At 38.3% G+C, this 18,120-nt stretch overlaps 1 pseudogene; it reads right to left on the minus strand.

Moving 5' to 3' along the window:
- The window catches only part of LOC128048719 (antigen WC1.1-like), a 58,662-nt pseudogene that overhangs the window by 33,242 nt on the left and 7,300 nt on the right, over positions 1 to 18,120 (minus strand).

Consider the following 18,120-nt stretch of genomic DNA (forward strand, 5'->3'; position numbering starts at 1 on the left):
CTTTTGGAACAAAGTAACAGGCAGAAGCTAGAAGGGGTGGAGGAGGCTATTAGCAGAAGCCTGATGGGCTTGGGCAATGCTGTCAATGAGGATTGAAAGGAAGTGAGGAAATACATTTGGGGCTGAAGGAAAAATATATGGTGATATTTATGCAAAATAAAATGGTTGCCATAAGTGACTAGATTTTGAAGTACTTTGTTACCAGGCAACAATAACCAGAAACACCTTTCTTCAGTCTCAGTAACTATAGAGTAAAACAAGCAAAGCCAGTCACTAAATATTTAGAACATTTGAGTGGGGTGATTTAACAAACATACCTCTCAAAACTAGAAAATACACCTTATTCCAAGCACTTACAGGTCATTTTCCAAGGCTGATCATATATTTTACAAAAAGTGAGATCCAAAAAATTTTCAAAGGGTAAAATAATTAAAAAGATGGTTTTTTTAATTAAAGTAGAATTAAGCTAAAAACAAAAGACAAATAGTAAAATCTTCAGTTGTTCGTTTAGTAGCTAAGTCATGTCTGACTCTTTTGCAGCCTCTAGGGTTGTAGCTCATCAGTCTCCTCTATCCATGGGATTTCCCAGGCAAGAATACTGGAGTGGGTTGCCATTTCCTTCTCCAAAAACCTTCTGTAGTGAGATATAATTTTCATGCATAAAATACACTTATTTTGAGTATGTTTTCATAAGTTTTGACAGTTGCATGTGCCAGCATAACCATTACCACAGTTAAAATTCAGAATATATAGCATTATTCACAAAGTTCCTATATGCCTCTTGCAATCAATAAAAGCCCCACAAACCCAGATCCAGGCAAATACTGATCTGTCTTTTATCATAAATAGATTAGTTGTGTTTTTTGAGAATTTAATAAAATCATACAGTATGTAATCCCTTTTAGATGGTTTCTTTCACTTAGCATGCTTTGAGATTTTCTGTGTAGTTGGATTTATGAGTAGCTTTTTCTTTCTATTGTTAAAGTCTTACATTATATGAATATGCCAAAGAAAGTTTTCCTTTCTTTCATTAAAGAAAATTAGAGTGGCTTATACTTTTTCACTCTTTTAAATAAACATGTCTGATTTTTCAGCCTAAATTTTTTGTGGACATCTTTTCATCCCTCTTGGGTAACAGAAATTTTGGGTGACATAGAGTTGCAAAGAAGTGTTTTCTGTTACGTTATCATCAGCAATGTATAAAGGTTCTAGTGGATCAATAACCTTCTCCAAACTTGGAATTGTCTGTCTCCTTAATTGTAGCCAGTCTAATTTGTGAATTTATATCTCATATTTTTTTTAATTTGAATTTCTTTACTAACTAATGATATTTGGTATCTTTTCATTTACTTATTGGCCATTTGTATATAATCTTTGGGAAAGTGTCTTTCTTAATATTTTGCCCATGCTTAAACTGGATAGTTCTTTCCTTATTTTTCTGTTATAAATTTTTCACTTATTCTTGTTACAAATCCTGTTAGATATATGTATTGCAATTAATTTCTCCCTATCAGTTGAATGCCTTTTCATTTTCTTAATATTTTTTTCAAAAAGCAAAAAGTTTTAATTTTAATGAAAATCACATCTCAGTTTTTAATGGTTAATGTCTTATCTGACTTAGGAAATGTTTGCTTACTCCACAATCATAATAATTTTTCTTATATTTTCTTCTACCAGTTTCATAATTAAATTCTATATGGGAATAACCATTTATTTGAGCTACCCTGATGGACTGGGGTTTTTCTTCAGGGTGAGGATGGGGGGAATGGCGCTTATGATGTGAAATAAGGATCACAGTTCATTCCCCCCCATGCAGATATTCAATTAGCAGATCATTTTTTGAAGAGAATGTATTTTCCCCTTTGAAATATCTCTATGCTTTTGTAGAATTTCAACACATACATGGGTTTGGGTCTGTTACTAAACTTTATTGTGCTCTGTTGATCTATTTAGCTATTCTTGTTCCATAGCCATGATGCTGTGGATATGTAGTAGGAAACTTGAAGTTAGCATACTTCTTTTGGGCCTTCTTTTTCAAAATTGTTTTGTCCATTCCACTTCTTGCACATTTAAAGAAATGTTTAGAATTTGCTTGTAAAGTTCTACAAAAATATTGCTTGGGTTTTTATTAGGATTAGATTTAGTTTGTATATTAAGTTAAGAGAATTGACAGCCGTTTAAATTTTCTAATCCATGAACATGGTATATGTCTTTATATTTTTAGATGCTCTGTGACTTTCAGTGCAAGCCCTTTAGATATTTTAAGTTTCTTCCTACATATTTAATAGTATTCATACTATAATAAATGGGATTTCCCCCTAGACTTTGCTAGTATAAAGAAGTACCACTTATGTCTGATTTATGCTTCATTGGTCACTAGTGAAGACAGTCTGTCTACATGGATGAACTATATCTAAGTCATCAATCTGCAACCCTAAGCAACGTGAAAATGCTGGTTCTGCATCTGACCAGCAGTTTGAAATTTTAAATAGCACACTAAATAATCATTTAGTTATTCCACTTTATTCAATATTTTTTCTGCTACTTTTATTGATTTTTTACAGTTTAACTATAATGTTTCTAAGAAAAGGTCTTTTTCATAAGGGTTATAAGGTGACCTATTAGTTTTATCAGCTTGAGTTTTCAAGCCTCTCCCCAAGTCAGAAACTGTTCATTTAAATACACTTTTTCCCACCCTCTCCCTCTCCCTCTCCTCTCCTAGATATTTTTATGTTAGTGTAGATGCATAAATCACATAGGATATATTCTTTCTTTTATACTCATTTTTAACCACTGATTCTATCTTTAATTTGATCTACTCTGTTGTAGATGCTATCTGTTGCATTTTCCCCCATTTCATTATTAAACTTTTCAGCACCAGAATTTCTGTTTGGTTCTTTTTAGGACTTTGCTTTGTTAAACTTCTCATTTTTTTATCGATTGTTTCCCTGATTTCATTGAATTGCCTTTCTGTCTTTTCTTACAGCTCATTCAGTTTCCTCAAAGCAGCTGTGTTGGATTCTTTACAAGCTAGATTGCGAAGATCCATGTCATTGACATGTGTCTTTGTCAGTATTGAAAAGTTACTGTTACTCTTTGGTGATGACAACTTTCTTTAGTTCTTCAAGTTCCTTGAAATTTTGCTTTGCTGCTTTTGCCTGAGATGTAGCAGACACCACATTAAATCTTTACTGATTACCTTCAGGTGGTATATACTGTTCTCTGACCTTGTATAGACTCACTCTACATTTATTGCTTCCTCTTATAGAAAATACCTTAAGTTTTTATGTCTTCTTTGGTCCTTAAAACTCAGCAGGCTGCTGGAAACCTCTCTTTTGTTTTGCAGAATGTTGTGCTACAGCTGAAGCCTGTGGTTACCTCCCTGCCACAGACCCTAGTCTGTTTTTGGAGATCACTCCAATTACTGGAGTTTGCTTTCATCTCCATACTTGGAAACACATAAAAGCAGCTGTTAGAAAGGTGGCAGTAAAGATGATTTACTAAAGATTTAGTACCTTCAGGGACTTGGAGTACCTACGGGCCCAGGGAGAGATCTTTGGGTGACATTCTCCTAGAGGCTTGTGGATGGGCTTCCTGCTGAAGCCCTGAGTGTAGTCACAGGAACTGCATCCCTTTTACATTTTTTGACCTTCTTAATGATCTTTCATATTTCCTCTCTCCCCTCAGTCATGGAGGTTCAGCCCCAGAACTCTGGGTGCTGCTGGAGGGAAACTGGTTTCCCCAGCAATATCAAGTGGGCACTAGCTCACTACTTTCCCTTTCGCCCATGAGAGAGGCCCCACCAGCTAGTTCAAATTTATGCTGTGTCACCTTGGGGTAAGGAGCAGCACTGGCAAAATCCTTTAATCCTCTCCAATAATTCAAACTTACTTTTTTGGCTCCAACAGAGTAATGAAATCTCCCTTCAGGAATCCTGGACTTCTAACAATTTCTATAGGCATTCGACCAAATGAGCACTCACCACGTTTCTCCATGTTTTCCCTGACCATGGCCCAGGGGGCTGAGACTGCTTCACTAGCTCCTGCTGGCTCCAGTCTGTACCAATGTCTACCTGACTATTACTGGATGCCCAGGTGAGTGACGATCTTCCTGGTCCTTTGATATAAGTTATGGGATCCAAAAACTTTCACAGAGGCACTATTAATCATGGATATACGGTTAATTAGTTGTTAAAAAGAGAAGCAAATAAGAAGGAAGCAAGCCACCATGATGCTGACATCACTCCTTCTTTGCCAAGACTTTTACACAATTAACTGAAGTACAGAAATTCTTTGAATAGTTCCATTTGAAATGACATATGGATGAATAGAAAATCTGAATAATTCTGATTTATTAAAAATACTGAATTTGTAGTTAAACCTTTCTACTATAACTTCAAAACAAAACAATTTCAAGTTCAGGTGTATTTCAAAATAGTTAATAATGTTGTGTGAAATTGAAATTTCCTGAATTTGAATGAATGTCTCAAGAAATGGAGAAGGCAATGGCACCCCACTCCAGAACTCTTGCCTGGAAAATCCCATGGATGGAAGAGCCTGGTAGGCTGTAGTCCATGGGGTCTCTAAGAGTTGGACACGACTGAGCGACTTCCCTTTCACTTTTCACTTTCATGCGTTGGGGAAGGAAATGGCAACCCACTCCAGTGTTCTTGCCTGGGGAATCCCAGGGACGGGGGAGCCTGGTGGGCTTCTGTCTATGGGGTCGCACAGAGTCGGACGCGACTGAAGCGACGTAGCAGCAGCAGTCTTAAGAAGTACATACTGAGGTTATCAGGTAAAGGAATCTGATGGGTATAGAAATTCTCACGTGGTTCAGTGGGGGAAAATCCCTGACTGAGGTGTATTTGCTTATACATTGTTCACTATGATTATACTTAAATAGCTATGTTTACTTAAAATATGTATTCTCCTTTATGCTTCTTGCCCTGATCTGAAACATGAATGAATAATGACAAAACCCGTATTTCATCATGAAATATCTAACTTTTGAAGTCAGTTTTCCATCCCTCTCTGCTCTTGGAGACACGTCACTCCAAGAGCGTCCTGTGTACCAGTAGCCCTTCCCTTTCTCTCACCTGAGCAGATCACAGAGGCTGTGTTGCCATGGGAACAGTCAGAACCACCCAGGGCAGTCACAGGGCAACTCCACAGGAAGGACTCAGCCCCCAAGCAGTGAAATTGGACTGTTGAGATCTGGTCATCTCTGCCCACCAAGTGTGGTCCTCCGGGGGTGGAGATGGCGACTCCACAGCCGAGCTGTCGACAGACAACATTGGCATTGGCCAGAGTCCAGTGGGAGGCACAGAGCGCTCTCCATCGTCCAGAAATGTTCATCTCCACCTGCCCCTCACACTGAGAGGAGCCGTTTGTCATGAGCCGCAATTCCGAGTACGCTGGTGGAAGGAGACAGGATTTCAGCAAAATCTCATGATTTTCTTACCCCCAACAGAGAGTGCAGGGAGGTTAGTCCTGATCTGCATCTCACCTGAACAGGCAACCTGAGCAGCTCCACTGTGGTGACAAGCGCCCCCTGGACAGGGCACCCTGGGGCAGACCCAGAGCTCAGGCTCCTCCCCCTCACACCTGAACTCTTCAGCCCAGACCTGGCCATCAGACTCTCTGAAGGGCATGTGTTTCAGGACAGACACAGCCTTGCCGCATCCCAGCTCTGCACAGATGACCTGGGCAGTGGGGAGTGTGAAGTTCCCGTCAGACACTGGGATCCATTCTTTTCCAGAATGTACTTCTACACGCCCTGAGCAGGGTCTATCCCCTCCAAATAGACGCACAGATCCTAAGATAAAAATAATGACAAACACAGTGAGCGTTCATTTTCCTTGCTTGCAAATTGAAAACAATATGTCACAGGCAATGGTGTGAAAACTTTCCAGGAGTTGAGCACAAACTGAGAATTTAGTGTCAGAGTTGCATTTTCATGACCAAGTTTCTAAAGAGAAACCCAGAAGCAGGGTCAATTTGGAATGACTGGATCCCAGCAAGGTGTACTTTGAGGTTGGTTAGAAATGTGAATTCCTTATCTAAGGTCCAGGAAACTACAGGGACCAAGACAGATCATCTGTAATGGCTGAATACCAGGAACATAGATTTAATTTTGGTTGGAGAAGTTTCTCATTTAGGAGCCTGGGATCTACAGAGCCCAAGAAAACAATGCATAATGTGTGGCACTCAAACTTGAGTATAGAGACATGAAGAGCAGAACCAAACCAGAGCAAAATGGCTATGAGAGTGCAGAGATCTATCTTTTAGACAAAGTTAGAAAGCTTTTCTGAGACTTTCTGCTACTAGTCTAATCAGATTTTCCCCCCATGAGCCACTCCTCAAGTGGCTTGGCATACAGAAAATTGTATAGGCTGGATCCATTAGTGCATGCCAACCTGCAGACAGATAATGGCTCAAGAGAAGAAATACTTACATAATAACTAATCCACTTTCAAAGTAACAAATTTTATTTTTCTGGTAATTTTTGATGACAAAATATTCCAAGAATTTCTTAGATGACCTAAATGGGGGGAAAGATGGGTCTGTTCTGTTAAGTAAGCTCAGAGAGAAAAAGGACTTGATTTATGAAGCTCAAAAGTTCATAGGTAGGTAGAACCAAGACTTGCTATAATTAAATTACCAAAATTCAAACACAAAGATAATTTTGAAAGCATTAAAAGAAAAATGAAGTGTTACATATAAGGGAGTTTCTGTCATAAAGCAGATTTCTCAGCAGAAACCTTGCTGACCAGAAAGCAGGGTAACATATACAAAGCATTTAGTGAAAAAAATCTGCCAATAATCAACTCTTTATCTAGCAAACTGTCCTTTAAAAATGAAGAGAGTGTTTTTTTAATTTTAAAAAAGCAAAAACTGAGGGGTTTCATCACCACTCATCTTGTCTTGCCTCTCATTAGTAAAGATAAATATAAAGAGAGTACAGAATACTGATATATTGTAATCTCAGCACGTGATTTTAACCATGTTTTGTAAATCAAAAGTCAAACACAGCAAGAATTACTATAATCACAGAAATTTGCTGGTGGAAAAAGAATATGTAAAGAAATAAAATCTGACGTCAATGATATAAAGTATTGCGGAGATAGTAAAATACAGAGTTTCCATTAGCTATCAAATTTAATTTGTTACCTTAATTGTACTTAACTTCAGTTATAGACTATCATAGCTATCAATTGCTTGATGCAAGTTCCCAGGTAACCACAAGTAAAAGTTTAGTGGATAACAAGATAAGGAGAAAAGAGTCAGAGCATAGCACTATGAAAAGTCACTTCACAAAGAAAGCAACGGAAGAGAAGAACAAGAGAACTACAAAACAGACAGAAAACAATGAACAAAGTAGTAACAACAAGTCCTGACCTTTCAATAATGATTTTAAATGTAAATGTATTAAACCTTCCAAATGAAAAATGGTGAGTGGCCTGAGTAGATTAAAAAACAAGACCCAACTACATACTTTAGATTTCATGACACACATAGGATGAAAGTGAAGAGGTAGAGACAGAGATTCCATGCAAATAGTAATCAAAAGAAAGCAAAGTCAGGCCAAAGAGAAGTTAAGCCAAAACCATCACAGGAGACATAAGGATTAAATAGTTCAACAAGAATCGATAACCCATGTTATTACATATATATTCAATATATGCCCCCAACATCAAAAAATGTAAATAAACAAAGCCAACATTGATAGATCTTAGGGAGAAATAAAAGCAGCACAAAAATATCCCACTGTTTATAATGGATGGATCGTTCAGACAGAAAATCAATAAGAAAGCAACAGAACTGAGCAACACTATAGGCTAAATGGCATTACCAGACACATAGTGCCCATTGACCCAATACACTGACCCAGAGAGCACATTTTTATCCAATATGTAGAAAAATACACATTCTTCTCAGTGACACATGAAATATTCTCCAGGACATACTAGGTCACAAACAAGCCTCAGAAAATTTAAGAATATCAAAATAATTCCAAGTGTCTTTGCTGACCATAATGGTAGGGAGAAATCAAGAATGAAAAGAAAACAGGAAAAATTCAGAAATACATGAAAGCTAAATGACACACTCATATTTTGAGGCTTTTCTCTATTTATATAAAGAATGCTATTGAGATTTTGATAGGGATTGCATCAAGTCTATAGATTACTTTGAGCACTGTAGACATTTTAGCAATATTAATTCTTTCAATGTATTAACACAGAATGATTTTCCAATTATTTGTGTCTTTTTAATTTTCCTTCATGCAGGTTTAACGTATTAAACATTTTATAATTTTAAAAGAAACTGACATTTAAAAAAAAAAAAGGTAGAAGATGAAAGTAGAGAGTAAGCAAGCCATTATTTGGAGAGCTCCCAGTTGAAGAAAACTAAGATCATGGCATTCAGTCCCATCACTTCATGGCAAATAGATGGGGAAACAATGGAAACAGTGACAGACTTTATTTTGGGGGGCTCCAAAATCACTGTAGATGATGACTGCAGCCATGAAACTAAAAGATGTTTGCCCCTTGGAAGAAAAGCCATGACCAAACTAGACAGCATATTAAAAAGCAGAGACATTACTTTGCTGACAAAGGCAGTGGCAACCCACTCCAGTACTCTTGCCTGGAAAATCCCATGGACGGAGGAGCCTGGTAGGCTGCAGTCTATAAGGCCGCTAAGAGTCGGACACTACTGAGTGACTTCCCTTTCAATTTCAATTTCATGCATTGGAGAAGGAAATGGCAACCCACTCCAGTGTTCTTGCCTGGAGAATCCCAGGGACGGGCGAGCCTGGTGGGCTGCTGTCTATGGGATTGCACAGAGTCGGACATGACTTAAGCGACTTAGCAGCAGCAGCATGGTTTATCCAATAGTCATGTATGGATGTGAGAGTTGGACTAGAAACAAAGCTGAGCGCAGAAGAATTGATGCTTTTGAACTGTGGTGTTGGAGAAGACTCTTGAGAGTCCCTTGGACTGCAAGGAGATCCAACCAGTCCATCCTAAAGGAGATCAGTCCTGGGTGCTCATTGGAAGGACTGATGCTGAAGCTGAAACTCCCATACTTTGGCCACATGATGTGAAGAACTGACTCATTGGAAAAGACCCTGATGCTGGGAAAGATTGAAGGCGGGAGGAGAAGGGGATGACAGAGAATGAGATGGTTGGATGGCATCTCTGACTCAATGGCCATGAGTAAACTCTGGGAGTTGGTGATGGACAGGAAAGCCTGGCATGCTGCAGTCCATGGGGTTGCAGAGTCGGACATGACTGAGTGGCTGAACTGAAGTTGTGTAAGCCTCAATACTGATAAGACACATAAATATTTGGGGAAAATATTAGTTGAAACAGTTTTTAGCATATTTCATCACCCTCTGCTCCTCCTATCACCTAACCCTGGATTTTGTCATTTCTCCTGCTTCACACAAGTAAGTTCAGTTCAGTTCAGTTCAGTTACTCAGTCATGTCCGACTCTTTGCGACCCCATGAATCGCAGCACGCCAGGCCTCCCTGTTCATCACCATCTCCCGGAGTTCACTCAGGCTCACGTCCGTCGAGTCTGTAATGCCATCCAGCCATCTCATCCTTGGTCGTCCCCTTCTCTTCCTGCCTGCAATCCCTCCCATCATCAGAGTCTTTTCCAATGAGTCAACTCTTCGCATGAGGTGGCCAAAATACTGGAGTTTCAGCTTCAGCATCATTCCTTCCAAAGAAATCCCAGGGTTGATCTCCTTCAGAACGGACTGGTTGGATCTCCTTGCAGTCCAAGGGACTCTCAAGAGTCTTCCCCAACACCACAGTTCAAAAGCATCAATTCTTCAGTGCTCAGCCTTCTTCACAGTCCAACTCTCACATCCATACATGACCACAGGAAAAACCATAGCCTTGAGTAGATGGGACTTTAGTCAGCAAAGTAATGTCTCTGCTTTTGAAAATGCTATCTAGGTTGGTCATAACTTTTCTTCCAAGGAGTAAGCGTCTTTTAATTTCATGGCTGCAATCACCATCTGCAGTGATTTTGGAGCCCCCCAAAACAAAGTCTGACACTGTTTCTACTGTTTCCCCATCTATTTCCCATGAAGTGATGGGACTGGATGCCATGATCTTCGTTTTCTGAAAGTTGAGCTTTAAGCCAAATTTTTCACTCTCCTCTTTTACTTTCATCAAGAGGCTTTTTAGCTCTTCTTCACTTTCTGCCATAAGGGTGGTGTCATCTACATATCTGAGGTTATTAAGATTTCTCCCAGAAATCTTGATTCCAGCTTGTGTTTCTTCCAGCCCAGCGTTTCTCCTGATGTACTCTGCATAGAAGTTAAATAAGCAGGGTGACAATATACAGCCTTGACATACTCCTTTTCCTATTTGGAACCAGTCTGTTGTTCCATGTCCAGTTCTAAGTTTTGCTTCCTGACCTGCATACAGATTCCTCAAGAGGCAGTTTAGGTGGTCTGGTGTTCCCATCTCTTTCAGAATTTCCCACAGTTTATTGTGATCCACACAGTTAAAGGCTTTGGCATAGTCAATAAAGCAGAAATAGATGTTTCTCTGGAACTCTCTTGCTTTTTCCATGATCCAGCGGATGTTGCCAATTTGATCTCTGGTTCCTCTGCCTTTTCTAAAACCAGCTTGAACATCAGGGAGTTCACGGTTCACGTATTGCTGAAGCCTAGCTTGGAGAATTTTGAGCATTACTTTAGTAGCATGTGAGAAGAGTGCAATTGTGCGGTAGTTTGAGCATTCTTTGGCATTGCCTTTCTTGGGAATTGGAATGAAAACTGACCTTTTCCAGTTCTGTGGCCACTGCTGAGTTTTCAAAATTTGCTGGTATATTGAGTGCAGCACTTTCACAGCATCATCTTTCAGGATTTGAAAGAGCTCAACTGGGATTCCATCACTTCCACTAGCTTTGTTCGTAGTGATGCTTTCTAAGGCCCACTTGACTTCACTTTCCAAGACGTCTGGCTCTAGATTAGTGATCACATCATCATGATTATCTAGGTCATGAAGATCTTTTTTGTACAGTTCTTCCATGTATTCTTGCCACCTCTACTTAATATTTTCTGCTTCTGTTGGGTCCATACCATTTCTGTCCTTCATTGAGCCCATCTTTGCAACATGATCTTAAATATACAAATGTTTATTGATTTAAAGATGGGTTTGTCAAAAAGGGAAGCAACTGCTATAGAAGTGAAGGGTAGGTATATAGGTGGGGTTTGTGGCAAGTAAGCTGAAATCATAAAAAGTTTTGAAGCTTGGGAGGGAAACCAAAATGACAATGTATCATTAGTCATCCAAGGAACATATTTTGAAAAGAATCAAAGGGAATCAATTACTTAATTTTTTTTTAAATTCCCTTGTTTCTGAATATATGCTGATTATTTATTGCTAGAGTTCTTTCTGGTAAAGACTACCTAGTAACGCCTGAATCCAGTCATAAAACTAGACTTCCAAAGAAGAAAAATACAACCCATAAAAAATTTTAAATGAGCAATCATTAAAAGCTAATTCAGAAAATACAGAGATGATTTAATTGGCTGATAAGGTCTTTAAACCTCTAATATAAATATACCTACTGAGATATAGAAACAAAGTAGAGAAAAAATAAGCAAATGGAGCTTCTAAAAGTAAAATACAATATCTGGAATGAAAAATTGTCTGGATTAACTTAACAAGAGACAAGACATTGCAGAATAAAAGAATTGGGAATTCAACACATACCAATTGACCATCCAAATTGAAGTAGAGAGAGAAAAATATGAGTAGAAATTAGTATCATAAAGGATAATATCAAACCATGTAAAGTATGTTATTTGGAGATTCAGAATAAGGGATAAGTGGAAAAAAATTTTTTAATGATAGATGAAAGTTTTCCAAATTTAATGAAGCTATAAACCCACTGATCCAACAGGCTAAACAAACCTCAAACAAGATAAACTAAATAAAACCACCTAGGGCACTTGATAATATATTGCTGAAGTCCATTCATTAACAAAAATAACTCTTTAACAGCAGCCAGGAAATTTTGACACACTATATATAGAGGAACAATGTTAAGTATTACTGACTTCTTGTTTGAAGTAATGCAAGCCAGATAATTATGCAAAAACATCTTTAGAGTAATCGGCGGGGGGCAAATATTAACATAGAATTCAGATACTTTTGAAAATAACATTCAAACCTGAAAGAAAATTAAAGTGTTTTCAGATGAATAACAGATGATAGAATATGAGGCTATCAGACATACACTACACAAAAATGTTATCTAAAGGTCTAAAAGTTAAAGGAAATTGATAATAAATTAAAGCTTGGATCTACCCAAAGCTATAAGAACTGTGTTAAATGATAATTCTGCAAGTAAATATTTTAAAAACTTCTTCTCATTTTTAAAATACTACAATATTTAAGACAAAAATAACAATTTTGTATTACAAAATCATAATATATTTATAAGTAGAATATATGACAACAGTAACATAAATAATAAGAACAGTGAAATAGAATTATACTATAATAAGGTCTTAATTATATATTAAGTGACATGATATCTAAAGAAAAATGTGATTAAAAAGTAATATTTTCAACATTATGATAAGCTCTGCAAAAAGAGATATAGCCAATAAACCAAGAGAGTACATAAAATAGAGTATTAAAATGCTCAATTAAAGATTACAATAGGGGAAAAAAGCGTAAAACAAACAGCAAGCTAGTAAACTTAAACACAAGTATATAAATAACTACATTAAATTTAAATAATTTAAACACTCCAACTAAAAGAAGATGATCAGACTAGATAAAGTAAGACAAACTCATACACTGTATAAACACAGAGACATAAGGTCACAAAGATATACCATGCAAACACTGATCAGAGAAAGCTGTATTATATAGATTAATATTATATGAAGCAAGCCTATAGGATAAAGAATATATTCAGAGAGAAAAGAACATTTCATGATGATAAAATACAAAAGGAATTATGTATGAAAAGAAATTATGTATTATGTATGTACTGATTTCAAAATCAGTATGAAGCAACTGAAATGGTCTTTAGAGGAAAATTTATAGCCTTTATGCTTCCTTGAGGCTTACATTAGAAAAGAAAAGAAAACCGAGAGCAAATGATCTAAGATTCCACCTCAAGAATCTATAAAAATACAGCAAATCAAAACCAAATGAGAACAAAAACTAATAGAAATCAATGAAATAGGAAACATAAACAATAAAGAAAATCAGCAAAGTCCACTGGTAATTCTTTTTGAAAGGCTAATGAAACTGATAATCTTCTAGCAAAAAATTCAATCAAGAAAAACGAAGAGAACATAAATTTAACAACACCAAGAATGAAAGGGGATCTTACCGATATTTAAAATATACATTGTTGTTCAGTCACTAAATCGTACCCAACTCTGTAACCCTGTGGACTGCAGCACCCAAGCCTTCCCTGTCTTTCTCTATCTTCTGGAGTTTGCTCAAATTTGTATCCATTGAGTCAGTGATGCCATCCAACCATCTCGTCCTCTGTCACCCCCCCTTCTCCTCCTGCTCTCATCTCAATCTTTCCCAGCATCAGGGTCTATTCCAATGAGTTGGCTCTTCACATCAGGTGGTCAAAGTATTGGAACTTCAGCTTCAGCATCAGTTGTTTCAATGAATCTTCAAGGTTGATTTCCTTTAGGATTGACTGGTTTGATCTCCTTGCTGTCCAAGGGATTCTCGAAAGTCTTCTTCAGCACCACAGTTCAAAAACATCAGTTCTTTGGTGCACAGTCTTCTTTATGGTCCAACTCTCACATCCATACCAGACTACTGGAAAAACCATAGCTTTGACCTTTGTCAGCAAAGTGATGTTTCTGCTTTTTAATATGCTGTCTAGGTTTATCATAGCTTTTCTTCCAAGGAGCAAGCATCTTTTAATTTCATCATTGAAGTCACCATCTGCAGTGCTTTTGGAGCCCAAGAAAATAAAATCTGCCACTGTTTCCATTTCTCCCCCATATATTTGCTTCCCAAGTGATGCTAGTGGTAAAGAACCTTGCTATCAATTCAGATAGACATAAGAGATGTGGGTTCGATTCCCTTCCATCCTGCGAAGATTCCCTGGAGGAGGAAACAAACCCACTTCAGTATTCTTGCCTGGAAAATCCCATGAACAGAGGAGCCTGGCAGGCTACAGTCCATAGGGTTGCACAAAGTTGGACACAACTGAAGCAACTAAGCACTGCACATTTGCCGTGAAGTGATGGGACTGGATGCCATGATCTTAGGCTTTTTTTAAATATCGGGCATGTTCAGGATGGTGTGACCATAGACTGATCTTAGTTTTTGAATGTTGAGTTTTAAGTCACTTTCTCACTCTCCTTTCACCTTCATCAAGAGGTTCTTTAGTTCCTCTTCACTTTCTGCCACTAGAGTGATAACATCTGCATATCTGAGGTTATTGATATTTCTCCTGAATATCTTGATTCCACCTTGTGCTTCATCCATTCCAGCATCTCGCATGGTGTACTCTGCATATAAATTAAATAAGCAGGGTGACAACATACAGCCTTGTCATACTCTTTTTCCTGTGTTGAACCAGTCCATTGTTCCATGTTTGGGTCTAACTGCTGCTTCTTGACAGGTTAGGTAGTCTGGTATTCCCACCTTTTTAAAAATTTTCTACAGTTTGTTGTGATGCACACAGTCAAAAGATTTAGCATAGTCAATAAAGCAGAGGTAGATTTTTTCTGGAATTCTCTTTCTTTTTCTATGATCCAACAGATGTTGGCAATATGATCTCTGGTTCCTCTTCCTTTTCTAAATCCAGCATGTACATCTGGAAGTTCTCAGTTCACATACAGTTGAAGCCTACCTTGAAGGATTTTGAGCATTACCTTGCTAGCATGTGAAATGAGTGCAGTTGTGTGGAACTTTAAACTTTCTTTGACATTGTCCATCTTTGGGATTGAAATGAAAACAAACTGACTTTTTCCAGTTCTGTGGAACTCCATTGCTAAGTTTTCCAAATTTGCTGGCATATTGAGTGCAGCACTCTAACAGCATCATATTTTAGGATTTGAACTAGCTCAGGTGGAATTCCATCATTCACTAGCTTTTGTCGTCTTAATGCTTCCTAAGGCCCACTTGACTTCAGACTCCAGAATATCTGGCTCTAGGTGAGTGACCACATCATCATCGTTATCTGGGTCAATAAGACCTTTCTTGTGTAGTTCTTCTGTGTATTCCTGCCACCTCTTTTTTATCTTTTACTTTTGTTAGATCCTTGCCATGTCTTCCCTTGAAAATACAACTACCAATATTTGAAAGCACAAAAAATGGAAAATCTGAAGTTTCTTCAAAAGTTCCCATTAATAAAATTGCAGTCCTCCAATGTCAGCTCTTTCACAGAGCTCAGAAACAATTTCTACTCTGGATTTATCCTAAACACAGTACTTCACCTTCACCAATCTGATACAGAGGGTGAAATTCTCTTTCACATCACTTTCCTAAAATTGAGAAGAAACTCCGAGACTTCAGTTTCAATTAGAGAATTGGAACAGACATGCTATTCTCTTCTTACTTCTCCTGTGTCACCACTTTGACCTGCCTTCACTAAAACATGTTTCTGAAAATATAGAAGCGGTAGACCAGAGGGAAGAAACTGACAAAGAGATTAACACAAGAAAACTGGAACAGTTCATAAACACGTGAAAATCTAAATTAGAGCAGCATTAGGGAGTAAAAACCATAATCAAGGTTAAAATGCCAGAGCACCCTGCTAATTTTTAAGTATATCCTGCTGCTGCTGCTGCTAAGTCACTTCAGTCGTGTCTGACTCTGTGCGACCTCATAGACGGTAGCCCACCAGGCTCCCCTGTCCCTGGGATTCTCAGGGCAAGAACACTGGAGTGGGTTGCCATTTCCTTCTCCAATCTGAAGGGTCCAGCAGTCCACAGATCTGGAGTTTTTACTGTCCAGGGCCAACCAAACCCTTACTTGCCTTTGAGAACCTAATGCTCCAAGAACCAAGTGTGACCAGAGTCTTCCCCCAAGAGTGCTGTAAAGCATGTGATCTGGTTTCCCCATGGTCATTCTGTGAATGAGACAGAGGTGTTTCCTGCTGGGAATCCCCTCCCAGACAAGACAGGCCTTACCTGAGCAGACTGCTCCAACATCCTGGTCATGAGAGAAGGTGTCATTATAGTTTTTAAAATCAATATGGACACACTTATAGAGAGTCAAAGTTGATTCAACCTCTCTCCTCTCACAGGAAACATATAAAAACCAAATGGGGCCAAGTCTTGGTCCGAAATATGACCCTCTGGGAGCATCAATGGCAACTCCACATTTCAGTTGTCTGCACACGTTTTCTACATGTGCTATGAGCCAGTACTCAGTATACACTGTGCCCCATTCTCCTTTGTACTTCACTTCCACTCTCCCCTCACAGCGGTGGGCTCCATCCTTCAGCCTCAGCTCCAGAGCTGCAAGAGAGACACAGACACAGGACAGAGGAGAGATTTTAAAAGAGAGTGCAGTGGTGTGCTGGTAAATATTAAAAAAAAAAACAAAAAACAAAAAACCTCTCTGAGGGGAAAAATATCCCTGCATTTGTTGACTTTTATGGTATAAATATTCCCACATGGCTAACTCGAAGTTCCCAACGTGCCATCACTGAACCTGGAGCAGCAAGAGAGACACCAGGTATTTCTCAGGTATGTAACAAATGGAATTTGGCAAAAGTGATGAGATGTCACTTAAGAGATTAGGTTTCAAGATGACTCTGGTTTCCCTTTGAAGACCTATCTTACTCTCTGTTTTATTTCTGTTTTATTGACTGTGCCAAAGCCTTTGAATGTGTGGATCACAATAAACTGTGGAAAATTCTCAGTGAGATGGGAATACCAGACCATCTGACCTGCCTCTTGAGAAACCTGTATGCAGGTCAGGAAGCAACAGTTAGAACTGGACATGGAACAACAGACTGTTTCCAAATAGGAAAAAGAGTAGGTCAAGGCTGTATATTGTCACCTGCTTATTTAACTTATATGCAGAGGATATCATGAGAAATGCTGGGCTGGAAGAAGCATAAGCTGGAATCAAGATTGCTGGGAGAAATATCAATAACCTCAGGTATGCAGAAAACAGCACCCTTATGGCAGAAAGTGAAGAGGAACTAAAAAGCCTCTTGATGAAAGTGAAGGAGGAGAGTGAAAAAGTTTGCTTAAAGCTCAACATTCAGAAAATGAAGATCATGGCATCTGGTCCCATCACTTCATGGCAAATAGATGGGGAAACAGTGGAAACAGTGTCAGACTTTATTTGTGGGGGCTCTAAAATCACTGCAGATAGTGATTGCAGCCATGAAATTAAAAGACGCCTACTCCTTGGAAGGAAAGTTATGACCAACCTAAATAGCATATTGAAAAGCAGAGACATTACTTTGCCAACAAAGGTCCTCTAGTCAAGGCTATGGTTTTTTCAGTGGTTATGTATGGATGTAAGAGTTGGACGGTGAAGAAAGCTGAGTGCTGAAGAATTGATGTTTTTGAACTGTGGTGTTGGAGAAGACTCTTGAGAGTCCTATGGACTACAAGAAGATCTTCAAACTATAGCATGACTATTTTAAGATATTAAGAATTTATGCAATGATTTCTTACTTTGCTGAACATGAAAGTGACAGAGATCTGTATTATTTTGCTAATATAGTCTTAGAGTCATTCTTCTAATTCCATTTCATGGGTCTATAAAGTGCTTATTGAAAATCAAAGGTATGTGTAAACATTAGTAAAATCTCAATATGATTATTTCATTAAATATTATAATTGTATTTTTAAAATAATGCTATAGTTTAATTTCATTTTATTCATTAAAAATCTAAGTATATAAAAAGATCCAACCAGTCCATCCTAAAAGAGATCCGCCCTGGGTGCTCATTGGAAGGATTGATGTTGAAGCTGAAACTCCAATACTTTGACCACCTCATGCGAAGAGTTGACTCATTGGAAAGAGCCTAATGCTGGGAGGGATTGGGTGCAGGAGGAGAAGGGGACAACAGTACGAGATGCCTGGATGGCATCACTGACTCGATGGACATGGGTCTGGGTAGACTCCAGGAG

The sequence above is a fragment of the Budorcas taxicolor genome, chromosome 5 (assembly GCF_023091745.1).
Source record: "Budorcas taxicolor isolate Tak-1 chromosome 5, Takin1.1, whole genome shotgun sequence".
Classification (NCBI taxonomy): domain Eukaryota; kingdom Metazoa; phylum Chordata; class Mammalia; order Artiodactyla; family Bovidae; genus Budorcas; species Budorcas taxicolor.